General features: G+C 40.5%; 1 protein-coding gene across 5 annotated transcripts in view; it reads right to left on the minus strand.

Annotated features, from left to right (window-relative positions):
- The window catches only part of MID1 (midline 1), a 254,414-nt gene that overhangs the window by 147,550 nt on the left and 91,105 nt on the right, over positions 1–15,759 (minus strand). Inside the window, exon 1 of one of the 5 annotated variants that reach the window (XM_054077422.1) lies at positions 5,923–6,045. The exons of 3 other annotated variants lie outside the window; for them this stretch is intronic. The gene's annotated coding sequence lies outside the window, so the exon portion shown is untranslated. Of the gene's footprint in view, positions 1–946; positions 969–5,922; positions 6,046–15,759 lie in introns of those variants that run through there. One more of the 5 variants, XM_054077456.1, reaches the window with a different exon arrangement.

The raw sequence follows: 15,759 nt of genomic DNA on the forward strand, positions 1-15,759 counted from the left end.
CCCACAAGGCGCACCAGCAGTCCAAGGTGGACAGTGTGCAGTGATAGGAAGCTGCCGATACGATTAGTGCCACCAGAGGCATGAGGAATACATTAGCCTCCTGCCCTAAAATGTGAGGCAACTGTTACAGCGCATCACCAGCTCCTTTCTGGGGCCATGAAACATCCCTCCATAAATATTTTCATTACTATATACTACAATGAAAAATCCTATCAGACTCATGGACCTTCACATTTATTGTCACACTAAGGCAGCAGTAAAAGCCAGAACTTACTTTCATTTGTTTTACTATCTTAAAATTGCACCCTGCTATCTCAAAACTTACACAACCAGAAAAGTTTTATCATACTTCAGGACAAAACAAACATAGCCTATTTGCCAGCTATTTTTGTTCTCCCATATCCTCCTGGGAAGATATGAATAATAATAATAAACAACCACGACACGACAGCAAATAGGGAAGAACTTTAAAGAATTAAAAGCTATTTTTATTGTTTAGAAAAGAGATCAAAATCAGCTTCCTACCCTTTAGTGCCTTTTCCAGATTTCAGACAGGGTGGATTATGCACTGCAACCCAGGGATCTCAGGGATATACAGTAATTCCTTACAGCTTGCTCAAGCATTACACGCTCTAAGCTGCACAACTGCAATAAAAGACTTCAAGTTGAAGAACAGGCTAAAGAATGAAGTACCCTAAGAAGTCTGAATTAAATTCAGTTCAAACTCCAATGCACATTCAACAGGCTATTCACATGGTTGTATGTGAATACACGTCTGCTCTTTTCTCTCAGCTCAGTCTTCACCCTCAGCCAAATCAAACTGTCCTCCAAATACTGAGGCATTTGCTGAGCTTTAGCATATTATTCCCTGAGCATTTACCATCGCAAGGCTCCTCATTCCCAGCAGTTACTTTTCTTCGACCCCAGCCTCCAGCGGACTCCTTACCTCTGGTGTTACTTTGTGGAGGGACTCTGAGGTCTGACAACTTTTTCCAGAGCTCAGAAGCTGCTGAAGCCCTCCATGCCGCTGCCTGCCACCCTGTCCCTCCCTAGCAGGGAAGCCATGGGACTGGGCAGCAGTGGGAAGCCAGCAGCCAGCGCAGCAGACTGCCAGGCAGGCGGGAGGGAGAGAGCCGGAGATAGATCTCATCAAAGGTAGGAGTCCTGGTGCGGATCAGAGACATGGAGATACACATCTAAATAATTCAGACACTAATAAAAGCTTTAGGTTGGGCTCTGTTCAAGATGCGAGACAAGGCTGAATTTTAATGTGTTTCAGGGTGCCATCAATGCAGAATGCAATGTTACTTAATAACCCGACTCTGACAAACGCACATTATCTTAAGAGTATTCCACATAAAGTTAATGAGGAAAGTGGCTATGGCTGGGTTTGTATTTTTATAGTTTTAGCTTTATCTTGAATTTCTATCTTGTGAAAATTTTAAGAACTTCAAGTCTGACCTCTACAGGTAGGCTGTTGAAATAGGTATAGTATCTTTTCATCGCAAAACATACACACGACTTTTAGAAACTGGAGAAAGGTAATGGATCAGATGTACTACATAACAATAGGTTATTTTCACTGCATCCCTAAAACCATATTTTAAAAACACCACTATGTGTAGCATCATCTGCAGTAATTTGGTTCCTACGAATGCTTTCTTGCAAAAAGCATAGGCAATGCAGCAACACCAGGAAAAGTACAACCAGCATCAACATCTTTACTTTCAAAAGTGTTACAGGGTTTTGGTTCTGCTTTTTATTATCCCCACCCTTCCTCCCAAATCTTCCATATAATCTGCCTTTTCAAAGCTACAGAAACAAACATCACTTTGAAACCGATAACATCCATTTATGTTTTGCAAAACTGATGTTTTTAAATGCCCTGATTGGTGCCACCTTTTTCTAATCAGAACCAACCACTATAACAAACTACCCTTTGTCTGGGAATCCCATCCCCTCTGTTCCCACCAACCTACAGCACATGTTGCTATAGCGACCCTGCATGTCTATTTACCACACAAGTGATCAAAGAGAACAGACAACACACATATGCACACGCACAAAAAACCTCCCCAGGCTTCCTACCGAACAATGTTCAGCCGCTCATTAACTGATACACTCCCAGCCTGCAGACTCTGTACACTTGTTTTCTTTATTCTGCGTGATACATAAAAAAAAATCTGCATTCTCTGAGATGCTCATTCTTCCCCTCACAGACCAAACAAACAACAAAACATCCCAGGATGAACTTTTTGTTTTCTTTTTATATTTCTTTTCAAAGCAAGGCTAAGGATTACAGCACTCCAGGATAAGAATACATCTTTTCTACTGAAGGAACACATTAAGAATTTTAAAAGGTATGCAAAAGAAAATAGGAAATCAGAAACACATGCTGAGAACTTATACAGCTGGAAGGAAAGGGGATGATTTTGAATTTTGCATGTGTTTTACACTGAAAATCGTATGCAGCATCTATTCACTTGATGAATTATATGCACACTAAAAGGTGTATGACAGCAGTCATGTTAAGTAATTGTAACAGCTTTATGTGCCTTAGCAACATAGGTTTTTCATTTTGGTGGCCTGTAAGTTAACAGTTGTTTTGTTGAACCTCTTTATGAGATGAGGGGCTCAAGTCTGTTTTGATCATGGTCAAGGAGACTTCAACAGGAAGAGACCAAAGCAAGGAGTCGCATTTGTTGTCAATGACAGTCTTATGACTTGCATTTCAGGGATATGTTGTGGGTGAAAGTGAGTGAAAATGAAGTATTAAAATTCATCAAGTATTTGATTTTCTGTGAAACAGGTTTGGGGAACTTTAAAACAGAGCCCACAGTGCCCTCTCCAGTTCTGCAGCAAACTCAGGGAATTCAGTCACGGAACTGTGACCAGCCACATGAAATAGCAACTCTGCCAGGTGAAGGCTGAGCATCTTGTCAGGAGTTCTCATCACTTGCAAGTTCCCTTATTTAGGAATTTCTTTTTTAAGTAATAAATGGAACTGAACACTCTGCACATCAGAAAACGTATTAACTGCAAGAGATTTTTTCTTGTCAGGTTATCTGTTTATTTTTGTCTTGCAACAGTGTTAGATTAAATAAAAAAACAAAAAAAAACCCAGCACTTCTGCTTCCTAGCACTAGTCTTATAGCACGCTAGCACACCCAAACAGGTATATTTCCTAGGGATGGTTACACTTTTATGGGTACACAGTCACCAGCATAATTTCCCAGATGTCACATGAATAACAATTTTCTCTTATTGGTTACTGGAGCTTGCATGTGAGGTCATTCTGCCAGATAGCAAGGAGACATCTCTTGCTGAGGTTATTGCTTCTTTATACAGTCTCATTTGCAAATCCCAACACAATGTTTACCCCTGTTATCTGCTAAAGACTATTGGCCTGGCACAGTGGTAAAGTAGGTTGAATCTTATCAACTCAACAGATTGCATATTACATTTCTACAGCAATTCCTACACTTTGGTTGAGGCAGTTAGTGGATTTCTATTGCTACGTGCTATTCTTCAACACCTGTGGGCTGCCTTTGGGCCAGATCAGTCATCAGCATAATACACAGTTTCATTCCAATGCCTGCAACACACTGCCTGCTTGATGGTTAACTCTGCAACCCCAAACTAAGCTATACTCCCACCAAATGCCTCTCAAAAGTGAGGAGCACTCACTCCCAGAGCTTGATAACTGGAAGGGGTTAGCCCACCCTCTTACTGCATTACAGTCAGCTGGTGTAGGGTGAGGAAGAGAGCAACAGGGAAGGGCAGGGAAAGCAACAGGACAGGTGGGGAGAGAGGATTGCAACGGGGAAGACTAAGTAAAAAAAAGCTCTCTGTTGCTCTGAATAGCAGAGCCATAAAAAGGCCAACAGAAAAGCGACCTTCTGAATATTAGTTTTTCCCGTAACAATTTCAAACTGGAAACGGGTGTAAGGGCTCCAGCTGCACATGGCTTTCATATTCCTAAGTGTCTGCTGTAATGGATTTCCTAAACATTTTGCAAGGTTAGCTCATAGCTCATCACAATCTTCATTTCCCACCGAAATATCAAGTATGTTGCTGGGAGGAGGGGGGAGGGCACCCAGTAACTCTACTCCCCTTGACTGCCAGCTCCCTGGATTTGGCTTTCCTTGCCAAACTGAAAATATTTGCGCGCAATGAACCAACCAAACCCAGAGAAACACTTCTGAATCGTTCACTTGGCACGGAGAGAGAAACGGCCCTCCCAGGCAGGTGTTCAAACAGCCCCCGGCAGCGCTGCAGCGGGCGCTCCCCCCTCGCATCCCCCTGACACCCCCCCCCGGGGGGCGGGGAAGGGATGGGCTGCAAACACCTACGGGAACGGGACGGGTCTTGCAGGAATTAGCCCGCCTGTGCTTGTGGCTGCACCTCTTTTTAGGCTGGAATGTCTGTCTTCCTCTCTTTCTCTTTTGGAGGGGGAGGGAAGGTTCGGGCGTGTACTAACATCCTCCCCTCCCTGACTTATTTGCCTTGCTCTTTTAACCCACCTATTTAGGAATCTTCATTACCCACGAAGCTTTATGCCTTAGGTAGAAATATTTCAGGAGAGTAAAGTGCACGTTTCACAGAGCATTCTACTTATTATTGCCATCCTGTAACATTGCTGCTGCTCTCTCATTTCTCGCTGGCAACCCCCTGCGCCAAAGTACCCTCTTGTGGCGATAATGACTTCTGATGACTACGTGCATCCAACTGACCAACTTGAGCTATCCAGTAAATAAAATGCCCTTTGTTTTGCTTCACAAGGACAAGAACGTCCCTCTCATGAGCTATAAAAGTATTTCTTTTTTTTGCTAGTGGGAGAAAGGTGATGGGAGGAGTAAAAATACCTATATTCTCTCTTTCTTCACTCTTCCCCCATCTCTTGTACCTTACAAAAAAAAAATGGTGTGAGGAAGCTAACATATCCCACTATGGTTTCAGAGAGTGGAAAACAAATACTCCATTTGCACTACAGGTGCAATATCCTTGCACAGACGTTCCCTGGACACATACTATAAAAGTCCAGCTGAGAGCTGAATGACTAACACCCACACAGAAAGAAACCTGGAAAACTTCTCCGACTTCCTAATATTTACCCATTGCTTATCTAGATAATAACATTTAAAGTGCAAATTTCGGAAGTAGACTGGCAAGTCTTTTTAAACTGGGATAGATCTCTGATTCAGACTTAAGATAACAGCCCAGCCTGTTTTCCTTGCTGCCACAAAGCTCTTGTGACTGCACATTGTTGTAAAACTATGAACGGTGAGAATCCAAAACATTTTGCCACTGTGCCTTCTAACAGTGAGAATGAGAATAAAAGATCCTTTTGTCTCCCTTAGGTGAACAAAAGTCTTTAAAAAATATATATCTCATTTGAATCACCTAAGAAAAAAATCCCTAGAAAACCCATCTTAAAGTAGTTTTGTGAAGTTGTAAGGCAGCTTGAAACTACTACATTTTAAAGCAATCAGAAGATTAAAACACTGGCAGGCAAGGAACTCACGCAGAGCTGTTTAATAAATCATTCCTGGTCCGAATTATTGGCATATTTAGGCTTATAACACAGCAAGTCCTTCCCTTTTGCATGTCACAAACGGGACTGCGAGACAGCCTACACAATGCATTTAAACCATGGCAAACTGGAATTGATTTACATCCCTCGCAAAACGCACAATGACCCGAAACGCACAATGACCTACGTGAGCATCACTGCCTACGGGGAGGATTAAGCAAAAAATCCTCAAATCGTTTATTTATTTTCAGCCCGGAAACTTCACTTTTAACAAGGCTAAGAAAGAAGAAGGGAACAAAACAGCAGCCGGAGCTCTGTCGAGATTGGTAGCGGCACTACCTGGGGCGATGCGAGCCCCGACAGCCCGTGGCTGGGCAGCGCCTCCTTACCTGCCTCATGGTGAGATTCCCATCATCCATCCAGCCGGCCAGGGGCTGCTCCCACCGCGCTGCTGTCGGCAGGGCACAAATCCATCAAGTTTCCCACCGTAAGCAAGTTTCCTCTCTCTTCCCCCCCCCACCCCCCCCTCCCCGCTTTTTATCCTTTGCTGGAGGGAACTCTTCTTAAAGACAATGTCAAGTTTCCCAACCTTCCTTGCCCAGCCTATGAAAAGTCGGGAGCGGGGAGGCAACTGTCCGCCTGGCTCCGATTTCAAACCGCAGCCCAGGGATGCAGCAGTTGGCTGAATTAGGCCATGAAACAGCCTCGCCAATCAGGAGGAAGGGGGGGAGGGAGAGCGCAGAAAGGCTGCCTACACGAGGATTAGGAAAGCTTTCAAGGATTTAAAAGACTGAAAGCAGCTGGAAACAGTGTCTAGGGCTACAAAGGGGGAAGTCAATTTGCGGTGGAAGAGATTATTCCCATTCTCATCTAACTGCTCTGGGTCTGCTAAAAGCTTAACGGGCTCCCAGGACTTTAGTAAGAAAATGTACGTGTCCAGTTGAAACTACTGAAACATCAGAGTGATGCAGAAACACTTAACAGCCGCCCAGTAAACTGGCAACATCCCGTAGTAGTCAGAGCCACAGGCACTCCAGAAGCACCAATTTCCTCATGTCAGACTAAAAAGAAAATTACAAAATGACACAAGCAGTAAATAGAATACAGTCTGCCATCTACATCAAGAGCAAGTGGCTGTCAGAATGAAAAGAAGTAGGTGTGGGAATCCATAAGCTTTGGAAAAGCTTTGTTGCAAAGCTTTATTTGCCTTGCTGGCAAAGGTTTTATCATCCTTAGCATCTATGTGTTATCTGCTTTCCCTTCCTTAGAGAGGGTGATTTCCTCATTCCCAAAGCTTAGTTTCTTGTGAAAGAAAACACTGGACCCCAAATGCAACTTTAAAGAAATAATAATAATAGTAATAATAATAAAAAATATATTTTTGTTTGAGATTTTAAACAATGAGATCAACTTCTATCTGCTGCCCCTTGGTGGCTTTCATTAAAATAAACAAACAAAAGCCAAAAAAAAAAAACCCAAATGTGAAGTATCATTGCTGTTTGATTTACACCTTTCTTGAGTGAAAAAAGATAAAATATAAAGAAATACAAACCTGCAAATTCATACCACCCACTCTTCTCCAAATTCTTTGCCTCTAACTTAATATCAGCCTGTTAGTATCTCTGTTCCACTCTAAATGGAAATCTGTCTTTTGATGTCAGGGGACAACTGGGCGAATCTGATGTCTGAAGAAAAGCCCCAATATCACCCATTTGCTTTTGCAAAGGCTTTATCCACCAATGCGAAAAGTAGTCACTATCCAGAAAAATTCCTATCAGTACAAGAAATCTTATTGAATTGAGCTGCAGAAAAGAAATGTTACGATGATGTGCTGCCAGGATTTTAATTAAAGGCTTCTTAAAATATATTTCCTTTTAACTTATGAAAGGATCCAGCACTCCGTATGTCACAGGGAAAAGAAGAAAAGGTCTGAAAATTTTATTACTTTGCATTCCCATTTAAAGACAATACTTATTTTTCTTGCAAGTGCAAGCAAGAAAGGAGTTCACGTAATACTGGCACTGTCCAGCTCAAAAGGAAGGCGTGGATGAAGGGAAAACTTGATTTAAAGCACTACTGCACTTTATCCAGCCATATCCTCAGGTGGATGGATCCAGTTATATGCTTTAACACGCAACAGAAACCAACTATCTCCAGGGATCAACATAGCACATTGCTTAAGGGTAAGACCAGCCATTTACGCCAGCCAACATGGAGATAACTTAGCGATTTTCCAGTGATGGTTTAGTCCTGCACACTTACACAACAGCTCGAAGCAGCTGCAACACAGAGACAGGTGCATTAAGAGCAGTTATCAGGAATGTATGTCCCATGTTCCCCAAACATAGCTCAGTGGACATGTCTCCCTTGAAATGAGTATGCGGTATGCAAAGACCTTTTACTGTGGTAAAGTCTAGGAGAATCCTCTCCAGAATGCAATCAAAGGAAGCATAAAGTTGCTTTCCTGAAATAATTAGAGCCTTAGGGGTAAACTTCCCTGGTGAAAAGTGATTCAGCAAAAGGTGCAAGACTTACGAATTTAGTAAGGATTATGAAGGATTCACCCCAAAATCACCTTTTTGGTTTCAGGACCAAGCAGGGGAATTTGAGGACAGTTTCAGATTTTCATGTGGAAACAGAGTAAAAGGTGCAGTAAGAACTCCAACATTATAAAGACAAAACAATAGCAGAACTTTTCTGGAAATGCACACCTTTCCATATAGAACACACACTCCTTACAGGATGGGATGGGAATTGCATTTTTCTGAAAGTTCAGCAGAATGTGGCATCAAAAATTAGTTAGTTCTATAGGATAAAATATTGTGTTTTAGTGTTATAAAAAAATAAAATAATAAAATAAAATTGTTAATGACACATGATTAATGCAGGGTGGGATGCACACTGGTTTTTTAACTGAAATAACCAAGTATCATAACCCACATTCTAATTCTGCAATTCACTTTCTACCTTTGAGGAACAGGTTTTGTGGTAAACCCACACGGCACCTGTACTATCACACACAGTGGATCCAGAAAACTATGTTCTACACTTAGCTTCTTAAGGTCTTCTGAGAGACATGAGAATTGGTTTTGAAGGCGGTCAGCCTTCAAAGACACAATGATACAGCTAGATGTAAGGAAGAGGAATTGTCATTCATCATGTAAGAAAAGGTAAGTGATGGGGTTTTTGCATCTTCCTGTGAATACTCAGTTTCACATCTGTAACCCAAGTGTATGTGCATGCATGAGAAATTCACACTCTCCCTGGGGAAGAGAAAGAAGATTCTGCCCCTGAAGGAAGAAACTTTTACAGTCTGTCCAGTGGGAACCTATGGAGGGAAGGGCAGCCAGGAGGTGGTGCAAGGTGTAAGTTCAGGCATTTCAGGGAAGAAAACCAGCCCAAACTCATGGAGCCTGATAGCTTTAGGGGACTCTTATGAGGTTGGTTCAAGTTAAAAGACAAGTAGCCAACAAGTACAACAAATCACTGACAATTTTATGTTCTTTGAGCTCTGGTTATCAGTAGGAAAGGTCAGATCTCCCTTATCAATGCTCAGTTAATAATCTGCTCTCGGAGTTGCCTGTGACTCCAGCAGACACAGCTGAATCAAAATAGCTGTGACCTTGCTGCTCACTGTAGGTGTCTGCCACACTCTCACTCACCAAGCACCTCCCAGGCAAAATGGGCAGACACGTAAGCCCTCTGTCTGGTCTCATGTCTCAAGCACCGTATTGCCTCATTCACTAAAGCAGAGGCAAAGTGGGATTACTTCGCCTGGGTTTCCAATAGCAGCACCATTGACATAGGAACTTCAGCGTGGTCTACTCTGTTCTGCTTCTGACCTGGCAAAAGTAGTTAGCAGGCTCTTTTGAGAGCTCAGGATGTTGGATGCTAACTCACTATCCTACCTTCTCCCTACTTAAGATCAAGAAGTACTTTTAGCATGTGTTCTGAGCTGGTTAAGTAGACAAAAAGCTTCAGGAGTTCTTATAAATGTGCAGCAAAAACCTACTATGATGTAATATCATAGAATCATAGAACAGTTTGGGTTGAAAAGGACCTTAAAGATCATCTAGTTCCAACTCCCCTGGGATGGGCAGGGACAGTTGCAATTAGTACATTATGTATAAATATTACATATTTATAGTAAAACGTAGTAAATTTGGTTTTGTGTGTTCTTTGTCAGTGCGTCAACACTCATTCTGGAAAATTCCAGCTGAGGCTTAGTTCAGCAGTCAGCAATGCAGTGAACAAACTTGTAGGTTTAAGTTGGCACACAGCAAGGACAACAATTTTGATACCAAATATTTACCACTGTTTCAAAACCTCAAATTTTTGCTTATTTGGATTTGTTAACTCATCTTTCCTTAATTAATATAATTCCTTTCAATAAATTACTGAACATAGGAACAGTTTTCAGCTGGTGGACCAGACACAAAGTAACCTAATGTGGAATCATGCCTTCACTGTTTTGGTTTTTTTTCATGTAACACAATTTTATGCAGGCCAGACCTAGCTAGGTCTGCACCAGCTGCAGGGGAAGTGCAGAATGGGAAGTGGAGAAAAGGACTTTCTCTCATTAGTTGAATTCCGCTGCCATGGAAATCCTTCTGGGCCCAGAGAATTCAATATACGCTAAAGACAGAAGAAGCACTCTGTCTCCTTATGGAGCTGTGCCAAATAGAGAGACACCAGACCTCAGGATCTGATTATATGGTAGGAGTGAACAAGCTGCAGCAGGGAAAAATATGACCCGGCATATAGCTTAGAAAGAAACAAAGCTAGCTTAAAAATCAACATCTTGGGTTATGAAGTCAAACACAAAGTGATTTGCCTTTGACACAGACACCTGATAAAAATAAAGGCATGCTTTTTTTCTTTAAATGAAACAAGCAGCTAAACAGTTACACTTTGAGAGGAAAAGGTAATATTCACACCCAAAATACTGGTGTTGAAATTAATTTCTAATGTTTTTTATAGTCCCCTCCTTAGTAATTTCAAATCAGCACCTGCAGGAATAGAAGGACATCCAGAATACAAAATACTATTCAATAACCCCCAGATAACATTAGAATATAAAACTCAAGGCAACACTGGAATGTAAAAATAACCTCCAGAAAAGCTGGCACAAAATATGATGTTGCAAGATGAAGATAAATTTATGAGAAGGCAGTATAAGAAATTTAAAAAACTCTGCAATAGTTTTAATAGGAAAAACTGTTCTCAAGATGAGTGTCACACAATGGTTTTAAAATCTGTAGTTAATATTTGTGAATTTAAGAATGTGCAGAGCTGGATTTCACAAAGCAGGACTTAACTGCTTTTATCAACATTGCTGCAGTGAATGCAATGAAGATAAACTAATTACCCTGGCAGAGTGTCTGACTCATAGGTATTAAAATGCACATACATTTTCCAACAGAAGTTTAAAAATAAGACCAGAAATGTCAGACATCCTTAAATTTACAATTACACTCTGAAAGCCACAGTGCACAAAGATGTCCTTAAGGCAGACCTTTGGTAAATTCATTGGCTTTCAAGCAAGATGACTCAGCCTTTTGGCAGAGTATCATTAAAACAGGCAGAGATTATAAAGATCAGGGCATCCTCTTGGTGGAGTGGTCCTTAGATGACCATTCCCTCAGTCTTGGTTATTTAAGTGTCTCAAACCACTCTGATCTCACCTGAGGCTGCAGCACAGCTGCAGGCAAGAGAGAAGGAAAGATGTCTTCAGGACAACTTCTTCCTCCATCGCTTATGCAATCTAAGTAATAAACAGCTCAGACAGGCAGAAAGGTGGTAAAAAACCTTCCACCTGCACTTGCCTTAATGACAACACTGACTGGAGTTTCTGATTAAGGTATTTTAACCAAAGAATCATATTTGCTGGATTTCATTTACCACATCTGCTACAGGGCAAATGCTTTATTTGCTACGCTGAACAAGTTTGTGCACATTCATGTGTAATAAATCAGTGATAAGAAGACTCTGATAGTCTATTCCAAAATTATATGGAAGAATAAGAAGTTAAAAAGACTGACAAAGAAGGATTCTATAAGGCTTTGGAGTTTCTAAAACATCTGCTCTCTAGTATATATACATATGAAGAATTAACTGGAAATAATTAGTTTACTGTTGTTTTTCCATTTCATTTCCTAGGGTTTTACAATTAGTTGATACTTTAGTGATAATTACACCTTGGTACTCTTAAAAGTAATAGACAGTAGTTAAATTACAACAGTTTTTTTCTTAATATTCCAGACTTCAGAAGCCTCCGTGAAAACAAGATTTACAAAGTAACAAGACAAGATTTGCCTTATATTTCTGTAACCTCCATTAGCATAGGAAAAAAGAGAAACTTTATTTCACTGCATTTTGTACCAACTACTTATTCAGTGACCTGCTGCAAAAAACAGTCATACAGTGACTCAAGCTAAGCAAAATAAAGATCCAGGCAAACAGCAAAAGCTGTATGATATGTGCCTTCAACAGCCAAACATGAAGCAGTAGCTGTCAGAAACAATACCATTCTGCTATTCCAGTAGTTATATCCAAACATATGATCACAAAGATTTGACAGTGTCATCTCACCAAAACTTCCCTGAAAAATTAAAACCTAAATTGATAAATTGTCACCTGAAGCAAGCAGGTACCAACTCAAACTCCCATTATCTGCATGTTAGCTGAGACCATCAAACCATGCAAAATCTTGCCTTCCAAATGAAAGCCCTTAAACCACAAGTTTACTAAAAAATGTGTAACATCCTCACAGTTAAGCCATTCTGTTCTAAAAGAGAGGTTTTCTTCAACCTGCACACTGTAGGTCAGCTATATCGTATGCCATGCAGAAGTCTGTGCCAGAAGTGAGAAATGCTAAACATTGTTAGTACTATGCCATATCCAGAAAGAATTATAGAGAGATCTCCTCTGTTGCAAAACTTTCCAAGGCACAAGAAATGCTAGCATCTTAGTATCTTTTCAAACCCCAAAGCTGAGGCAAGGCATTAACATGAAAAACTGGAACATTTCTGCAGCATTTTTTCTTTGCCACATTTCTTGTTCTTAGAAAATATTTGATATTTCAAAGTTTTGCTGTATTTCCCTGGAATGATACTTACACAGTTTGGGTCACACTGAGCTGAAAAAGGAGCTCAGGCATCTCTACAAATCCTACCAAGAAAACTTCTGCTGAAGGGACAACCAAGCAGTATGTCACTGACTTGAAATCAGATGTTACAGCTCAGATCAAAAGAGCCAAAGTTGTCTAGAAGTTCAAGTCAGACTAACATCTTACTTCGTTTTTATAAGCAGACGAATTTGTCAACAGTCTGCATTCTCATGAAACCTTATTTCATGAGAAAAATACTTTTGCAGTTGAACCCTGCCCCCCCCCACCAAGAACATTCCCTTAGGGAATTCTCAATCATTTCTTCTCTCCAGTGCCCCCAGATACCCATGCCAGCTGCCTGCCACATAGAAAAAGGGCTTCTGCAAAGCAGACAACCTGTTGGGACAGGAGATGCAGAAGTTACTTGTCCATCAGCTACACAGATCAGATCCGATGGAAATCCTGTGAAGTGAAGGGACTCAGGACTGTATATTGAACAACAGTAATACAAACTGCAACCTGTAAACTGTTTGTTTGTCCATGGATGAGGTATTTAATCTCCTCCATTTTAATTCTCGAACTGTGTATGAAGCTGCCTTTCTTTTCCCAAGGATAATAAAGGAAACAATAAATCTATAAATACTAAAACATCTTTAAACATTATTGTAATCAGGTCACACTCTTCTGTAAGCAGGAATGAAAGACACAAAAAGACTAATCTTTTGTAGATGTGACTACAAGTTTTTGAGTGGGAGAGACAGTATTAATCAGACAATACAACATACAGACTACTAAAATTATTACTAGAAAATTGTGTGTGTGAATGTGTAAGAGAAATATATTAAAATTCTTCCAGTAAAAATAAATGTATATTTTTGGACTTCGTCTGTTAAAAAGAAAGAAGTCTTAAGGTTGTCTTCCCTACAACTGAGTAAACTATTTCCCTAGCCAGGATACTAATGGATTGCAATGTTTGCGGTGAGATGAGGTCTGCAGGGAGTGGGCTCGGGAATGACAACAAAAAGCTTAAACCCAAACCTAAAGTCCTTATACTCTGCCCAGGAAAACCTCTTTATACAACTGAGAATTTGCTAACATATGTGGTTCATGATTTGACTCATAAGCTTCTGGAGTTCACTGAGGTTACCATGAAGGTCAGATTACCTAAAATATATCGAATTACACTCCTTTCCCACTGCTTTAGCAAGGCCCTTGGTACTGACTATGTAATATATTCATGTAGGAAGTTTTACACACAAAAAAATTACATTCTTCTAATTTCAAATGAGAAAAAAAAAAAAAGGCAAAGAATTCAGAAGAAAATCAAAAGAACCTTCTTAGCAGAGGATTTTAAATTAAGTAATTCAAGGACGTGGGCAGATACCACAAAGCATTAGTCACAGTAGTAAAATAAGAGACAGTTTCAGAGAGTCTTCCTTATTGCATTAATGTTTTTTTCTCACCAGGAGCATTGCTTAAAATTATTTGTGTGTACAGCAGCTACAGAGGGGTTTGAAATGGTATACTTACAAACAGGCACACTGGGAGGACTGCCCTGGGAGGACTGGTCTGGTCAGGTCTCACCCTTCTATCTGCACCAAGCAGCCCTTTTTTAACCTTTAAACCATTTTCAGATGGTACTTTTATGAGCCACTGTACCTTGTTCCCTTTAATTACAGACATATATAGTGTAGGTTTACCGGTTTCCAAAACAATTTCCACTTTATTTAGCACACATTTCCAGATGTGTCCCTCTTTAGGCCTCCCTTTTTGCTAAATGGCACTGGCAATAAAAGACAATGACTGCAAGGATGATATACTTCTCCAGATTCCAGGCAAACCAGTTTTATAATCCAGTCATTCAATTCTTATTTTATAAGCTACCCTTATTAAAAATACTGAAATAAAAAAAGAACCAAAACAGGCTGGACCATGAAAACTATATTTTCATAGTTGGTGTTATATTTTTTCATTAAAGTATGCAGAAAATCTTATGAAGTAACTCAGGAAATCTGATTCAAGTATCACTGACCAGCACAGAAATAGAACGTTCACCATAGGCTTTACTTTTTGCATGTCTTACTTCCACAGATTACTACTGGTCTGCATTTGTCACTTCAGTGCTGATATTTCCAGATATTCCCCGGTATGTCCCTTCCTGCAACGCACTCTCCATCATCATTATTTTGCACCAACAGCAGGAAAAGAAAGTCCAGAAACAGCTGCTATTGCACATCACCCCAACAATGAAGGTTAATGCTTTTAAACTATTTCATATAGATTTTGATCCCTAGGGCCACACTTTGTCATATACATTCATTCCCCCTCTTCTTCCAATATCTTCCTCAGCCTGTATTTTGCTGTAATATACTATGAAACTGCAGTGATATGCAAAGGTCCTAAGTCCCATTTTGTAAAGGCCTTTTTCACACCTCTTGGGTTCCAAAAAGGTGCTTTATGTTAACATGAATGGGGAACGATGTCCTGATAATCCTGTCAGCTCCAGCCACCTGCACTTTCAGGGCTCTCAGTTTCTCATCTACTACCTGCAATTAACAGTGAAGAACTACATGGTGCTCCAGACCAAAATTAGGCATGAAGATGCTTCAGCACGTACAGAAGAATTAGGCTGAATTGTGCAGCCATGTTGCCTGTTACCAAATCACTTGGCAACCGTTGATTTTCCTTCCCTCCTTCTACATGCGTCCTCAGGAGTGAAGAATATATACAAGGTATACCGCACTTCACACCGAAGTGAGAGAAAAAGAATAATCATTCTGAAGATGCAAAATGAAAGATTTTTGTGATTTAAACAGAATTTCCATATGTCTTTTATTAAAGGAATCCTGGATCAAAGATAAAGGGGTTTCTTTATCAGAGGAACCACTAGGATCTTCAGATAACTAATAACCACCTGACTCTCTAAGTAGTTTATAGATGAGAAAATAAAGTACACCACAAAAAGAGAACAAAGCATAGAGTCCTTCGGGAAAAGGTGATGACACTTCAGCAGGGGGCTCTGCAGGCTATACTGATATCCATAGCTTTAAGGCTATGCAGCACAGAAGTAACCCCACAGAAAAATTCACCTGACATACCCATACGTTAGACTTCAGAA

Source organism: Cuculus canorus, chromosome 1 (genome assembly GCF_017976375.1).
Source record: "Cuculus canorus isolate bCucCan1 chromosome 1, bCucCan1.pri, whole genome shotgun sequence".
Taxonomy (NCBI): Eukaryota; Metazoa; Chordata; class Aves; order Cuculiformes; family Cuculidae; genus Cuculus; species Cuculus canorus.